Here is a 15,025-nt window from a genome sequence, read left to right on the forward strand (position 1 = left end):
ATAGCTCATTATTTCGAGCTTTTCGGCGAATAAACAATTATTTTGTTATTAACAAAATAAGAACATATTTTGAGTAATCGCGACTAGTCGCATTCGATTCAGTGACCAAAAATACACCAGAGAAAACCTTAACACTATCAATTTATTTACAGGGCTTCTAATAATTCCTGAAAAATACCTAATTTTACCATAATTTGTTAATAACAATTAAACGCACCATATTTGGGCTTCCAGACCACTTCCATTGGATTCAGCGACCCAAAAAACCTATAATACCACCATCAAATCACGGCGAGCTAGAATTTCCCACGGGACCCCCTATGTTGCGACTAGACTAATGAGGATTTCGTATGTTTTTCCGACAGTGATACACGTTATTATCAATTTTGACGATAATGTTAATAAATCGTGGAACAATTTTAGTTTTTATTCACGGAATTGAAATTATACACCTCACGATATGCGTTTATTAAAATTGGGTAAAATACCGAATTCATTTGGCCCACAACGTAAATAAAATTGAGGTGAAGGGCAATAATACATTATGTATACGCGCCATTAACTGTTTTTTACGATTCATTTTGATATTTGTGTAATAAAAGGTGTAAATATAGATTTAAACTTTTTATAAAGGAATAATAATGGTCTGCGAAACATGCATTTTTTTTTTTTCGAAATAAGCAGCTGTAGGAAAGATGACCAAATTAAATTTCACAAACTCTAAAAATGAAGTTAATCAGCTGCGTAATGTTCAATCAATGCGTAATCACCATCAGCCCATCGTCGTCCACTACTGAACATAGGCCTCCTCGAAAAACTTCCATTCAGATCTATCTTGCGCTGCTGCAATCCAGTTGGTACAAATCCTCTTTATGTCGTCAGTCCATCTTGTGGGTGGTCTTCCCGGGTTTCATCTATCCTCTCTCGGTCTCCACTCCAAGATATTTTCTCCTCCTATCATCTTTCATTCTAGCGACATGTCCTGCCCACTTCCATTTAATTTTGGCTATGTGTTTGTAATGTCTTCTACACCACTTCTACGATTGTCTTCGTTTCTTACCCTATTTTTGAACGTTATGCCCAACAATGATCTTTCCATTCTACGTTGCGTCACTTGTAGTTTTCGTGTAGATGTTCTTGTTAGAGTAAGTGTCATATGTAAGAACAGGCTGGACCCAGTGATTAAAGGCTCTTCTTTTTAAGCTGATAGGTACATCAACTTTAAAAATATCATGCAGTCTTCCATATGCTGCCCATCCCAGAGGTATTCTTCTTAGCTGCTCAGCAGTTTAATTCTCTCTGCTAATTTCTACCATATGTCCAAGGTATATGTAGCTGTCATCAACTTCAATTTCGACGTCTTCTACTTTTAAAGGATAGCTCTGATGAACTAAATCTGTCATCATTTTTGTCTTTTGGTAATGTATATTTAGACCTACTTTACGTGCTGCATCGCTGAGTTCATTCAACATAGCAATGGCAGTTTTTAGGTCATCTGAAATCAGAACAATATCATCTGCGAATCGTAGATGACTAAGCATTTCACCATCGATATTTATTCCTTTATTTTCCCATTCCAGTGATTTCAAAGCATGTTCGAGTACAGTAATGAACAACTTAGGCGACATAGTATCTCCCTGTCGACTACCTCTCCTGATATGTATATTATTGGTAGGACCGTGCAGATTTATAGTTGTTTTAGCATTTCTGTATATTTATATTTTCTATAATATTGGTGTACCTGTGATTAATTCGACACTCTTCCAATGCCTTTAGAAGTGTGGGTAGTTCGTTAGTATCAAACGCTTTATGGAAGTCTATAAACGTTACAACTAGAGGTGTATTTTATTTAATTGATTTTCAATAAATACTTTTGTGCACTGTAGATGGTCATTTGTACCTTAGTTGGGACTAAAACCAACCTGTTTTCTTGGCTGATACAGCTCAAATATTGCCTCCAATACTGACATACGGATGTGAATCTTGGACCGAAGACAGGCGGAATCTCTCCAGAAAAGTCCATCTTCAACAATTAAAATACTTTGTTCAAGCTTACTATTCTAATTCGGAAATTAGATCAAGCTATTAGATAAGACATAGAACACATGAAGAGACTCATCATCCAAGGGAGCCAGAAGATCACAATGAAGATCCCCAACAAGATGGTCAAATTACAGGAATATGCAAGAGACCTATGCATGCGTCAAAAGAAATGGCCAGACAGAGATCTTTGGAGACGGGCAATACACGACATCAAGATGACCAACGGGAGGTCAGGACTGAAAAGAGAGAAAGAAAGAGATACTCGGCAGTTCCAGTAGCTATCCATTTGTCATAAACTTTATTTTTTTCTTTCCTTTCGCCTTCTAAAGGAAGGGCATTCCTTTCTTTTATAGTTGTTACAGGTTCTTTCCCCTAGAGTTTCTTTTGGTCGATTGTTGTTCGAGATATTTATTTAAGCGTCTTTGATAAAGATATTTCACACTCTCGTCATGCAGGAAATAGTATTTACATATTTCTATCGTCCTTTTTGTGTTTTTTCATCAACTCGCCAAGTATTCGAATTGTTGATTCCATAGGCGTAACCAGGATGATCCTAAGGGGGGTTAAAACTACTGGAAAGGCGGGGTTACAACTACTGGAAGGTCTCTGAGGGGTATGGTGTTAAGCGTATAAAGCTCAAAGTACATCCCAATGGGGGGGGGTTATAACCCCCAAAACCCCCCTGGTTACGCCTGTGGTTGATTCCACCCACCACAATGTCATCTATGATCTATGTCATATAAAAAAATTGTATTCGTTGTATTTTCCTTGCATATAAATGATAAACAAAATATTTCCTTGATAGCATTAGTTAAAATTGTGTTAAATAAATATACTACTACACCTTAAGACTCTTATCAGTAACAAATATCATAATATGATTGATCTTCGGCTTACATATTCGACAGTTTCGTAACAAAAGTAAATTGCATAACAAACAGGTTGTCTTATGTGTAAATCTCGAGGATTAAGGACAACAAAGTTAAGATATTACACCTTCCAGACATTCTTGCCGGCATTTATATTTCAATCATTTATTCCGGCCTTGACCATACAAACAGCGTCGTCCAAAAAAAAAATGTTTGTTCTTAAAACAATTTTCGATTATGTTGATTTATGTTTCGTGGAAACTTTTAAGTAACAGAAAAAAAGAATTTGTGTGTACTTTGTACGCACGTAAGAAGTTATACTTCTATTATATGATTTCAACGAAATCAATATACTTTAAACAGTTTCTCTACTACTTTCCAAAAATTTTTATTAAAACAATACCAAAAATTAAAAAAATAAAAGAATAAAACACACACAAACACATTGAAAAATCCCACAAATGATTTCTGAACAATAATTGTTGCCAAAAATTTTAATTAAATACGTATTTTCTGAAAAAATTATATGATAATATACTTACAATCATAAAATCTATAAAAAAAAATAAAAAAATGATATAACTTGCATTGGGCTTGAACCTACTTCCCGTGTATCCCGCCGTACGAGAGTCGAAGCGATTTCAAACTGCACCACCTTCGCGTATACGTCATGTGGGAATATACACAAACTGAACAACTTTTTGACATTTTGTTTATATGAATTTTTATTAGTTCGATTTTTGTCGAATTAAAATACAACAATATATAGAGTAAGAAAACGATACATTAGATGAAAATTTGTAGAAAGTTTGTTCGTAATCAGATTATGTAAATTAAAGCATTGCCTACTAGGGGTATAGCATAGCAAGTACTAGGTAAGTACATTATTTTTTTACATTTTCCAAATAGGTATGAAGATAATTTTTTATTGGAACACAACTGAAACATTTAGAATTACGTACCTGTGGCTTTTCAAAACTATTTAAAAAGTCACTATAATTATAAATTTGATTTTATTTCTGTCGTCACAACAATAAAAACTAATATATTATACAACATTTTTGTTTACCGATAACCTCCATATTGAACAATAATTGACAGATCATTTCAACACCCAATCAGAGCCCGTATAAAGACTAATACCAAACTATCAGTGTGCGCATGCGCGCAGATCAATAAAAATTCACCCTCAATCTCAATCGCGCCTAAAGGAGTATAACTTCAAAAAATTATAAAAAACTTAATGTGTATTTATTTATAGTATGCAATGTTTAATGCAATGAATAATCAGCTAAAGAATTCAACAAATGAAAACAATACAGAAATATGGAACACGTTTAAAGATCTTACCTGGAAAGTAATGGAAAAATATACAACAACGATGCAGAGGCACAAAAAACAACAATGGATGACTGACGAAATCCTGGAATTGATGGAGCAGAGAAGAAAACTGAAAGATAACAAAAGAGAATACAAAGAAAAACAGAAACTAATTAAACAAAAAATAAAGGTAGCTAAAGAAATATGGATGGAGGATAAATGCAAGGAATTAGAAAAGTTAAATGAAAAACATGATACGTTTAATATGTTTAAAAAAGTTAGAGAAGTAGCTGGTCTTTATCATAAGAAAACTCCACATACTATAACCGATTCGTCGGGAAAAATGATAATAGACGAACACGAAATTCGAACTACCTGGTATAATTATATAAATGAACTGTATAATGATGATAGAGCCGAAGAACTGGAGACTTTAGAAGAAAGGTGAAGGACCAGAAATACTAAAATCAGAAATACTACATACTATAAAATTGCCAAAAAACAAGAAAGCCGTTGGTCCCGACAACATACCTACAGAAATGTTAAAACTCATAAATGAGGAAAACATTGGAATACTAGTCAAACTTTTCAATGATGTTTATTCGACTGGTGATATCCCTGAAGATTGGTTAAAGTCCGAATTCATAACCCTACCAAAAAAACAACGTCCGAAAAACTGTAGCGATTATAGAATGATAAGCCTTATGAGCCACACTTTGAAAATCTTTCTTCGTATCATCCACAGTAGAATCAGAGATAAATGTGAAAAAGACCAGGATGAAACACAATTTGGCTTCAGAAATGGACTGGGAACCCGGGACGCACTCTTTGCACTAAATGTGTTATTGCAGAAATACCGAGATCAAAGGAAAGACGTCTTTGCTGTATTTATTGACTATGAGAAGGCCTTTGATCGAGTCCAACATCACAAATTAATTAAAATATTAAAGGATAAAGGAATTAATAGTCAAGATGTACGAATCATAGAAAAATTATACTGGCGTCAAACAGCGACAGCTTGCATAAATGGAAAATCAACAGAAATATGCAAAATACAAAGAGGTGTCAGACAGAGTTGTATACTGTCCCCACTGTTATTCAATTTATATTCAGATATAATATTTAAGGAAGCGCTGCATAATTTGGAATGGGGTGTGAAAGTTAATGGAATTCTGATAAATACAATCATACAATCAGATATGCAGACGATACAGTTATTTTAAGTGATGATATGAATGGATTACAACACCTTTTAAATGCCATTGACACAGTGGGAAGAGAGTTTGGCCTAAATATAAACTGTTCAAAAACAAAATACATGGTATTTAGCGGTTTGGCCCATCAAGATTCACGGTTATATGTTAATGGTCATATAATTCAAAGAGTACCCAGTTTTAAATATCTTGGTTGCCATATTACTGAACAACTATTCGAATTATATTGCTGTAAAAGTTTTTGCCTTGGTTGAATTTCATCACCTCTATATTTACTTTATTTACCGCTGCTTTGAAGTGTTCTATTGAAGTGCATTTAAACCAATCTCTTAAATTATTCAACCATGAGACTCTCCTTCTTTCCACACTTCTTTCTCGTCTTTCCTATCTGGAAACATCTTTCCCTGTATTATCAATATTAGCATTTCATATCGCGGTCCCCTCATTACGTGTCCCAGATATTGTAACTTTCTTATTTTTGTTGCGTTTATCACATCGTACTCTTTGCCAGTTTCTCGCAATACTTCCGTGTTCGTTTTCATCTGTATCCATACTACGTTAAGCATCCTTCTGTAACACCACATTTCAAATGATTGTATTTTAAAAGACTAAGTTTTCAATCCAATGGCCTATAAAACAACATAATGTTATTCTACATCCCACCAGACTGAAAACAATGGGACACTTCTCTGGTTACACCTGCGAGGCTTCTACAATTTGCAAGCCATAACGGATGCTGAGACTAAAGAAGATTAATAGTCTGGGCTGATTATCGGAGAATAGGCCATTTTTGGGAAAAGTTATTTACCAGCAATTTTATTGCTGGAATCGAATTATAAGATCCTATATATTAATAATATAGGTATGCAAAGCCCTCAGATAGTGTGCTACTTTTTTTATAAACAAAATGGCGCCCGAAAATCGTGTTTTTTTAAATTATTGCTCTATAACTCCGAAGATTTTAACTTTACAACAAAAACACTCAAATAAAAATTCACCTTGATTAAATTCTGCATAGAGACATGTTTTTCCCGATCTGCTCCGACAAAAATTTTCCTCGGAAAATGCGGGTTTTCCCAACAAAATCTTTAATTTTCAAATAAAGTTATAGGGCCGGTTGTTCGAACGCTAATCAACAATGATCACTATCAAATATTTAATTACTGTCAAAACTGTCAATGCCAACTTTGGTTGGGTTGCTAAAAACATAATTGATTACAATTCTGAGACTATAATCAATTAATATAACAATAATTATTAACATAATTGATAATAAATCTCATAATTTTAATTAATTATGTTTTCAGCAACCCAAACAAAGTTGACATTGACAGTTTGGTGACAGTAATTAAATATTTGATAATGATAATTGTTGATTAGCGTTCGAACAACCGGCCCTTAGATAAGTAATTATCTACCAATAATTAAATAATTTGGTGACTTAAAACCCTTCTTGGTTTAGATTATAGTTCCAGAAGCTGGTGAAAATTAAAAGAATATTTTAGCAACAATTCAATTGTTAAATAATAATTTACGGTCGCAATAATAACCAAAATAATTATGATACACTGATAAAACTTTCAAATCTTTTAAAGATGAGATGACTATTTAACATTTTGTCGATAAAATATAATTTTTTATTTTTTGCATAATCTTTAAATGTTTAAAAAAAATAGTTATAAACAAATTAACGTTTCTCAGAAAGTTTTTACTATATTATAATTTTAAAAAATAGCTAAAATGCGCATTTTAAATATCTTGAAAATGAATGCTTTAAAACTTTTTTGCAACCATTTGCAAAAAAGTTATGAAACAGCAAAGTAAACATACGATTACTACGGTGTTTATAATTTTTTTAAATTCTTTCAAAACGTAGAAGTGAGTTTAAAGTACAAGCATATTATTTACAAAAAATATCGATTATCAGTTTAATGGTTATATTTTAATTAAAGATTATAAATATATTTTTTTGTAATGTACACGCGCGAAAGTCGACTAATACAGCACTGTAGCTAAAATTTTCACTCGGAGCGACGATCGGCCGCGCGACGTACACTTTTAATAAATAATGTATGCTGCGTGTCAGTCGCTTCGAGTGAACATTTTAGCTCCGACTCTGTATCAGGCCTACTTTTGCGCTAAAAATTACAAAAAAAAGTATTTTTAATCTTTGATTAAAATATAACCATTGCACTAATTTTTGACATTCTTTGTGAGTAATTAGATTGTACCATAGACTCACTTTTAAGCTCTGAAACAATTAAAACAAATTATAAACAACGGAGAAATTGTATATTTACTTTGCTGTTTCATAACTTTTTTGCAAATGGTTGGAAATTTTTTTTAAAGCCTTCATTTTCAAGACCTATGAAATACGCATTTTAAGTATTTTTTAAAATTAGAATATAATAAACAATTTCTGAGAAATGTTAATTTGTTTATAACAATTTTTTTAAACATTTAAATATTATGCAAAAAAAATGAAAAATTTATATTTTGTCGACAAAATATTAAATAGGCATCACACTTTTATAATCTTTCTAAGTTTGATCAATGTCTCATGATTATTTTGGTTGTTATTGCGACTGTAAATTGTTAATTAACAATTGAATTGTTGCTAAAATATTCGTTTCATTTTCACCGGCTTCTGAATTTATAATCTATACCAAGAAAGCTTTTATTTCACCAAGCTATATAATTATTGATAAATAATCACTGGCCCAAAAAATTTATTTGAAAATTCGAGATTTTGTTGGGAAAAACCCACATTTTCCGAGGAAAATTTTCGTCGGAGCAAATCGAGAAAAACATGCCTTTATGTAGAATTAAATTGGGGTGAATTTTTATTTGAGTGTTTTTGGTGTAAAGTTAAAATCTTCGGAGTTATAGAGCAATAATTGAAAAAAATACGATTTGTCAGCGCCATTTTGTTTATAAAAAAAGTAGCACACTATCTGCGGACTTTGCATACCTATATTAATAATATATAGGATCTTATAATTCGATTCCAGCAATAAAATTGCTGGTAAATAACCTTTCTTTGTACTTTACTAATTAGACCAGCGTATTATAACTATTTTTTTTTTCAAAATTTAAAGATTATGCAAAAAAAAGAAAAATTTATATTTTGTCGATAAAATATTAAATAAGCATCTCATCTCTATAATCTTTATAAGTTTGATCAATGTATCATGATTATTTTGGTTATTATTGCGACCGAAAATTGTTAATTAACAATTGAATTGTTGCTAAAATATTCGTTTAATTTTCACCGTCTTCTGGAATTACAATCTATACCAAGAAAGCTTTGATTTCACTAAGTTATTTAATTATTGATTAATAATTAGTTACCTAAAACTTTATTTGAAAATTAGAGTTTTTGTTAGGAAAACCCGCATTTTCCGAGGAAAATTTTCGTCGGAGCAAATCGTGAAAAACATATCTCTATGCAGAATTTAATTACGGTGAATTTTTATTTGGGTGTTTTTGTTGTAAAGTTAAAATCTTCGGAGTTATAGAGCAATAATTGAAAAAAATACGATTTGTCGGCGCCATTTTGTTTATAAAAAAAGTAGCACACTATCTGCGGACTTTGCATACCTATATTATTAATATATAGGATCTGATAATTCGATTCCAGCAATAAAATTGCTGGTAAATAACTTTTCCATGAATTTTGCTAATTAGCCCAAAGTATAAGGAAATTTTTCAATTTATAATTCACGTCCCATCTGCTCAGCGCGGTAAAGTTCCAACGAGAATAGTTCCCTTCGTACTTCAATGAGAGTAAAGATAATTACGTATTTTTTATGGGAAATAATGTTGTTCTGAAGCTATTTAATGTATGACAGTAAACATGTAAATCAAAAATGAATAACCATTTTCAATTTCGTTGCAAAACGAAAATACAGCCGCATCATATTCTAGTCCAATCAGAGAGTGCAGCAAGCACCTCTACCGGTTTTGAAACTTATTCTCTTAGTCTCTCATCAGGAGGCACATACGCTGCTCTCTTTGCTCCATTGGATTGAAAACTTAGTCTTTTGCTAGCAGTTGCCGCTAGGGCATCTATGCCATTTCGTTCGTTGCAATCCGTGACTGCACACCGGGGTTTGTTTTGGTTGGATCAGAGAGAGCAGCATATGTGCCTCCTGATGAGAGACTAATAAGTTTCGAAACCGGTAGAGGTACTTGCTGCACTCTCTGATTGGACTAGAATATGATGCGGCTGTATTTTCGTTTTGCAACGAAATTGAAAATAGTTGATCATTTTTAATTTACATCTTTACTTTGATTGGAGTACGAAGGGAACCATTCTCGTTGGAACTTTACCGCGCTGAGCAGATGGGACGTGAATTATAAATTGTAAAATTCCCTCATCTTCCTTAGTCTCAGCATCCGTTATGGCTTGCAAATTGTAGAAGCCTCGGAGGTGTAACCAGAGAAGGTTCCCATTGTTTTCAGTCTGGTGGGATGTAGAATAACATTATGTTGTTTTATAGGTCATTGGATTGAAAACTTAGTCTTTTGCTAGCAGTTGTCGCTAGGGCATCTATGTCATTTCGTTCGTTGCAATCTGTGACTGCACACCGGGCTTTATTTTGGTTGGATTAGAGAGAGCAGCATATGTGCCTCCTGATGAGAGACTAATAAGTTTCGAAACCGGTAGAGGTGCTTGCTGCACTCTCTGATTGGACTAGAATATGTTGCGGCTGTATTTTCGTTTTGCAACGAAATTGAAAATAGTTATTCATTTTTGATTGTATTTTATTTATATGTTCCTGCTTCAATGTCCAGCTTTTAAGTCCTCTTACTCTTAGATCTAATATAAGATCTTTGTTCGAGATAATTGTTTTTATGTTTACAAACGCATTTCTTGCTATTTCGCTATTTCTTAAGTTTGTATATTTGTTTTCTTTGTTATAATCATATATTTAGCCTTTTTGAAGTTATGCAAGGTACAAGTTATGAAGGAAAATGCAAGCAAGGGACAGAACAGAATGGCGTAGAAAGCTTGAGAAGGTCGAGGCCCTTTAAGGGCTGTAGCACCAAGATGATGATGATGATGATGAAGTTATACTTCTTTAGGCGCGATTGGAAGTGAATTTTTATTATTCTGTGCGCATGCGCACACATACAGTATGGAGTTCGTTGCTAAATATTTTAAGTTATGCATGCATCAGTCCAAAAAGGGTGTGGAAAGAATATATTAGTGTTTTTACTAAATATATTTATTATAATTTTTGTGTCTTTGGATTTGTCTTCCTCGGGAATAAGATAGTAAGTAATATTTCACCAACAACAAATAAATGAATGAATAGTTATCCGTCGAATAAAATTTATTAGACGTTTATATTTATATTTTGTTTCAATATAATTTTGATAATTTAAAGTTAAACTGGCGAATTTACTTTCGTATAAATATTTACAGCGAGATTAACTTGCCAATTTATTCGAAGAGTAAATATTTATTTGATAAATAAATAGAATAAGTCTTATTTGACGTTAGTAAAATAGAGAAATGCCAGTTTATTGGTCGAATAACTTTATTCATAGAATAAACTACTATTTATTGTCGTTGGTGAAACCGGCCATTAATGTATTTGTCACTATGTCTGGAAATCTTGTAATCCGTAAAAACAAAGGGAGTATAGCTCACTGGTAGAGCGTTCGACTGGAGATCGAGAGGTCCCCGGTTCGAATCCGTGTGTTTTCTAATTTTTTTATTTTTGGTATTGTTTTATCAAACATTTTTGGAAAGTAGTAATTAAAAATTAGTTTAGTCTTTAAATAAAATACAAATAACCTGTTGAAAATATATTTATTTCGTTGAAATCAAATAATAGAAGTATAACTTCTTACGTGCGTACAAAGTGCACACACATTCTTTTTTTATATTGATTTTTAGTTCATATTTTTCACAGAAACCGGAAACAATACATTATTGCAGGTAGATATATTCTTGTTTATGTCCCATCTCCTCTAAGAAGGTCGGCAACCATCATGGCAATTCGCACTTTCGATACCGCTGCTCTAAAGAGATCATCAGAATGCAGTTAAACCAAGCTCTCAAATTGTTTAACAAGGAGATGCGTCTTCATCCACGACTCCTTCTAGGTAGGTAGATATCGTTAACCAATAATTACCATGAAAATGCGTTTGATTGACTAATAAACTACAAAAAAATGAACAACCGCAGACGAAATTTATTCCTGGTTACTTGACAAACGTAGTATCTTTACTTTTTATCTTACCTTTTTCACCTTTTCAAGCATTGCTAACCAATTTTTGCCGCCATTGTTCCACAATTCTTGTTCTTCGTGGTACTAAACTATTTCCAATTTGGTTTTGTCACGCTGATAATGATCCCTCGTAATGTTCTTATAGCCTTTCATACACTTGTAAAAATTGGGCTTCTGTAACTCCAGTAAACGCGATCCGCATAGCGATTTTAATCAGACGATTACACATACCATCATGTTTATGTAGCATATATAATTTGTGGTCGACATAACGTATAGAATTGCAATGTCTTTCATGACTATGTAATGAGATTTTCACACATAGAACTATATTTTAAGAACAATGAGCGATAAACGAATAGTAACGGAAAATATAATGCTAAGTAACTACATTTATAATATATTTGTATAAACATAGTGACCAAAAACGGAACAATATTAACCGACGACAAGGATATAATGGAAAGATGGAGGGAACATTTCGAACAGCTGCTAACAGAGAGCAAGGAAAAGCAAAAGAAAATGAAAACAGCGTAATTAACAGATCAAAGGAAAGCATTGAGAAAACAGAAGCTATACAGGAAGAAGAACTAGAGGAAGCAATATAAAAGATAAAGACTAGGAAAGCTCCTGAGAGTGATAAAGTTTTTCCAGAAATGTTGAAATATACAGGAAAAAAAGCAAAGAATAGATTATTATACATCCTAAATCTTATATGGGAGAAAAAAATATTGCCAAGAGAATGGTCAAATGCAATAATTGTACCAGCAGAAAAGAAGGGAAATACAAGAGACTGTCAGAACTTCAGAGACATATCACCATTTTGTCTAACAACAAAACTATGTATATGAAATACTCATAGAAAGAAAAATCAGAATAGAAATAAAACATAAACTAGAGGACAGAGGACGTACAAAGTAGATTCAGAAAAAGACATAATACACAAAACTGTAATAATAAAAATAAAAAAGTTTTTAGACATGGAAACAGCATTCGATTCAATCTAAAAAAAACTATATGGGAGAGCCTGAAAAATGAGCAAGTAAGCGAAGACCTGATAAAAGCAATGAAAAGGATATATATTTGAAAACAATAAATACAAAGAGAACACAAAATAAACAATCGCAACCATTTGAAATAACTGAAGGAGTTAGACAAGCATATAGTTGAAGCCCAGTATTTTTTATAAATGTAGGTAATAGATGATATAGTGAAAGAATGTAAGAGCATCTCTAAAAAATACTGTGTAGAATGGAATAGAAAAGAAATTTCTTCAACGCCAAAGAAATATCAAGAAAAATGAATATGACAATAATATACGAAAAATGATGTAGGCCAACGTTAACATACGGAGCAGAAAACTGGATTTTAAGCAGAAGACATGAGATGAGGATAAAATCAGAAATCAGTACAGATAAAATATCTCAGAAGAACGATAGGGGCCAGCAGAACAGAGAGACTCAAAGATAAAGAAATAAGAAACAGACTTAAAATTAAACCGTTGCTTGACACAATAAATGAGAAAAATTAGCAGGATTTGGTCATATAATACGGATGGACAGTATAAGCAAGTGAAAAGAGTGTGGGAAGCTAAACCAATAAGCAAAAGTAGAAGAGGCAGACCAATTCAATGAGTGGAACAGCGACATTACAGAGATATTAAAAAACAAGGGTAAATATTGGCAAGAAGCAAACAAGTGGCGAAGAACAAAAAAGAATGGAGAAAATTTAGCAGCGTTCGGTCGTACAACACGGACGAACAGTTTGCAGTCAAGCGATAAGAGCGTGAGAATCTAAACCAATAGGGAAAATAGAGTGGACAATGCAATCAACAAGTGGAAAAACTACATTGCAGAGGTATTAAAAAATAAGGGTCAATCTTGGCAAGAAGCAATACAAGGGGCAGCAAGCAACAGAAAAGAATGGAGAAAATTCATCAAAATCCACTTCCCTCAACAATTAACGGTCGAAGAGGATTGAATATGTATATATGTATGTATAGTAATAGATGATTGTGCAGAAGGAATAAAACGAATACATAACAATCAGGTAGAACAAACGGAGAAAATAAAACTAAATGAAGAAAAAGAGGTTGAAAGTTTGAAAACATATTCTAATGAAAATAATAGGGAGAGATTATGGAGCACTTCGTTCATTCAAGTTATAAACTGATTGTAGATTTGCAAATAAATAAAGAAACTACATTTAAACTATATAAACAAATATTATAAAACCGATAATATTTACTTTGTTTATAATCGATTTGATTGCTTATCGATTAGGTCACTTTTAAAGGAGCGTGGCTACAAAACAGCGATATCTTTGCAAAGTATAATATTGGCGGGAAACATAACTTGTTTACCAACCTGTGGAATAGTAAAAAATACTACAATGAACTTACCAATGACCCAGAAACCGCTAAGGTACCACTGTTGCCACAACACTTGAACACGCAAACTTGGTGAATAACAAAAATATACAAAGATAAACAAATGTAGCGGTTTACTATAGCGTCTGAATTTTCACAATGTCTTACACTTGTTGCATCTCACGACATATATACTATTAAAGAAAAACGGTAGATTATTTTTTGTTTAAACAGATGCGTTGCAACAAAAGCAGCGTCTTTTGAGATTTCATGTACAAATAATTCTTTATACCTAATCGCTGATAGTGTTGCACTGTTGATTCTCGTGACCACTTAGTTCTGGCGGCTACAGGCTACAGGTTTGTTTGGTATTGGTGAACGGGTTGCAAAATCATTGAGAGACTACAAGTTAAGTAAGGTACAAAATGGGAGAAAAAATCGCGCGCGGATAGCGGATATCGGAGCAATGCTGTGGTTATAATATATTTATGTGTAAATATATATGACATGTGACTGATAAAGATGTTTGAACGTGCGGCGTTGTGTTCTGCGCATGTGGGACTTTGGTGTTGAGATAAACATGTGGCCATGTGAGTCCGCCGGGGTTTTAAGGTTACTGTCCTGTCACAAAACCGTGAATCTATATGCAAATAATTATGAAGACAGTAAAACTCACGATACGGGGGTACGCGATTATGTTTGATTGAAGAAATAGTGTTTGCTTATGTCAGCCTGATACTGGTCGTCCATAAATAAATAAAAAACATATCTTTTCTTTTCTGTTTTCACCATTGTTGTGGCTTCCTGCAAAGATTTACCCTTATATTGTAATATCTCTGCTATATTGGATTATGTGAGGCCGTTAAGGCCATGCAACCTCACCGCACTACCTATATAGATCTTTTGTGCATACCTTAATCTAGTTAAGGATGCTAATACTTCTGATGAAGATGATTAACTTCCTAGGTG

At 32.9% G+C, this 15,025-nt stretch overlaps 2 protein-coding genes across 6 annotated transcripts in view; one reads left to right on the forward strand and one right to left on the reverse strand.

The window, feature by feature from the left end:
* Positions 1–15,025, forward strand: part of LOC114329522 (zinc transporter ZIP11) — a 235,547-nt gene that overhangs the window by 113,265 nt on the left and 107,257 nt on the right. The gene's annotated exons all lie outside the window — the stretch shown is intronic.
* The window catches only part of LOC114329498 (excitatory amino acid transporter 3), an 87,395-nt gene that overhangs the window by 49,597 nt on the left and 22,773 nt on the right, over positions 1–15,025 (reverse strand). Inside the window, exon 1 of one of the 4 annotated variants that reach the window (XM_028278632.2) lies at positions 14,090–14,522. The exons of 2 other annotated variants lie outside the window; for them this stretch is intronic. The gene's annotated coding sequence lies outside the window, so the exon portion shown is untranslated. Of the gene's footprint in view, positions 1–14,089; positions 14,523–15,025 lie in introns of those variants that run through there. One more of the 4 variants, XM_028278656.2, reaches the window with a different exon arrangement.

This window comes from Diabrotica virgifera, chromosome 7, assembly GCF_917563875.1.
Source record: "Diabrotica virgifera virgifera chromosome 7, PGI_DIABVI_V3a".
In the NCBI taxonomy this organism is placed as follows: Eukaryota; Metazoa; Arthropoda; class Insecta; order Coleoptera; family Chrysomelidae; genus Diabrotica; species Diabrotica virgifera.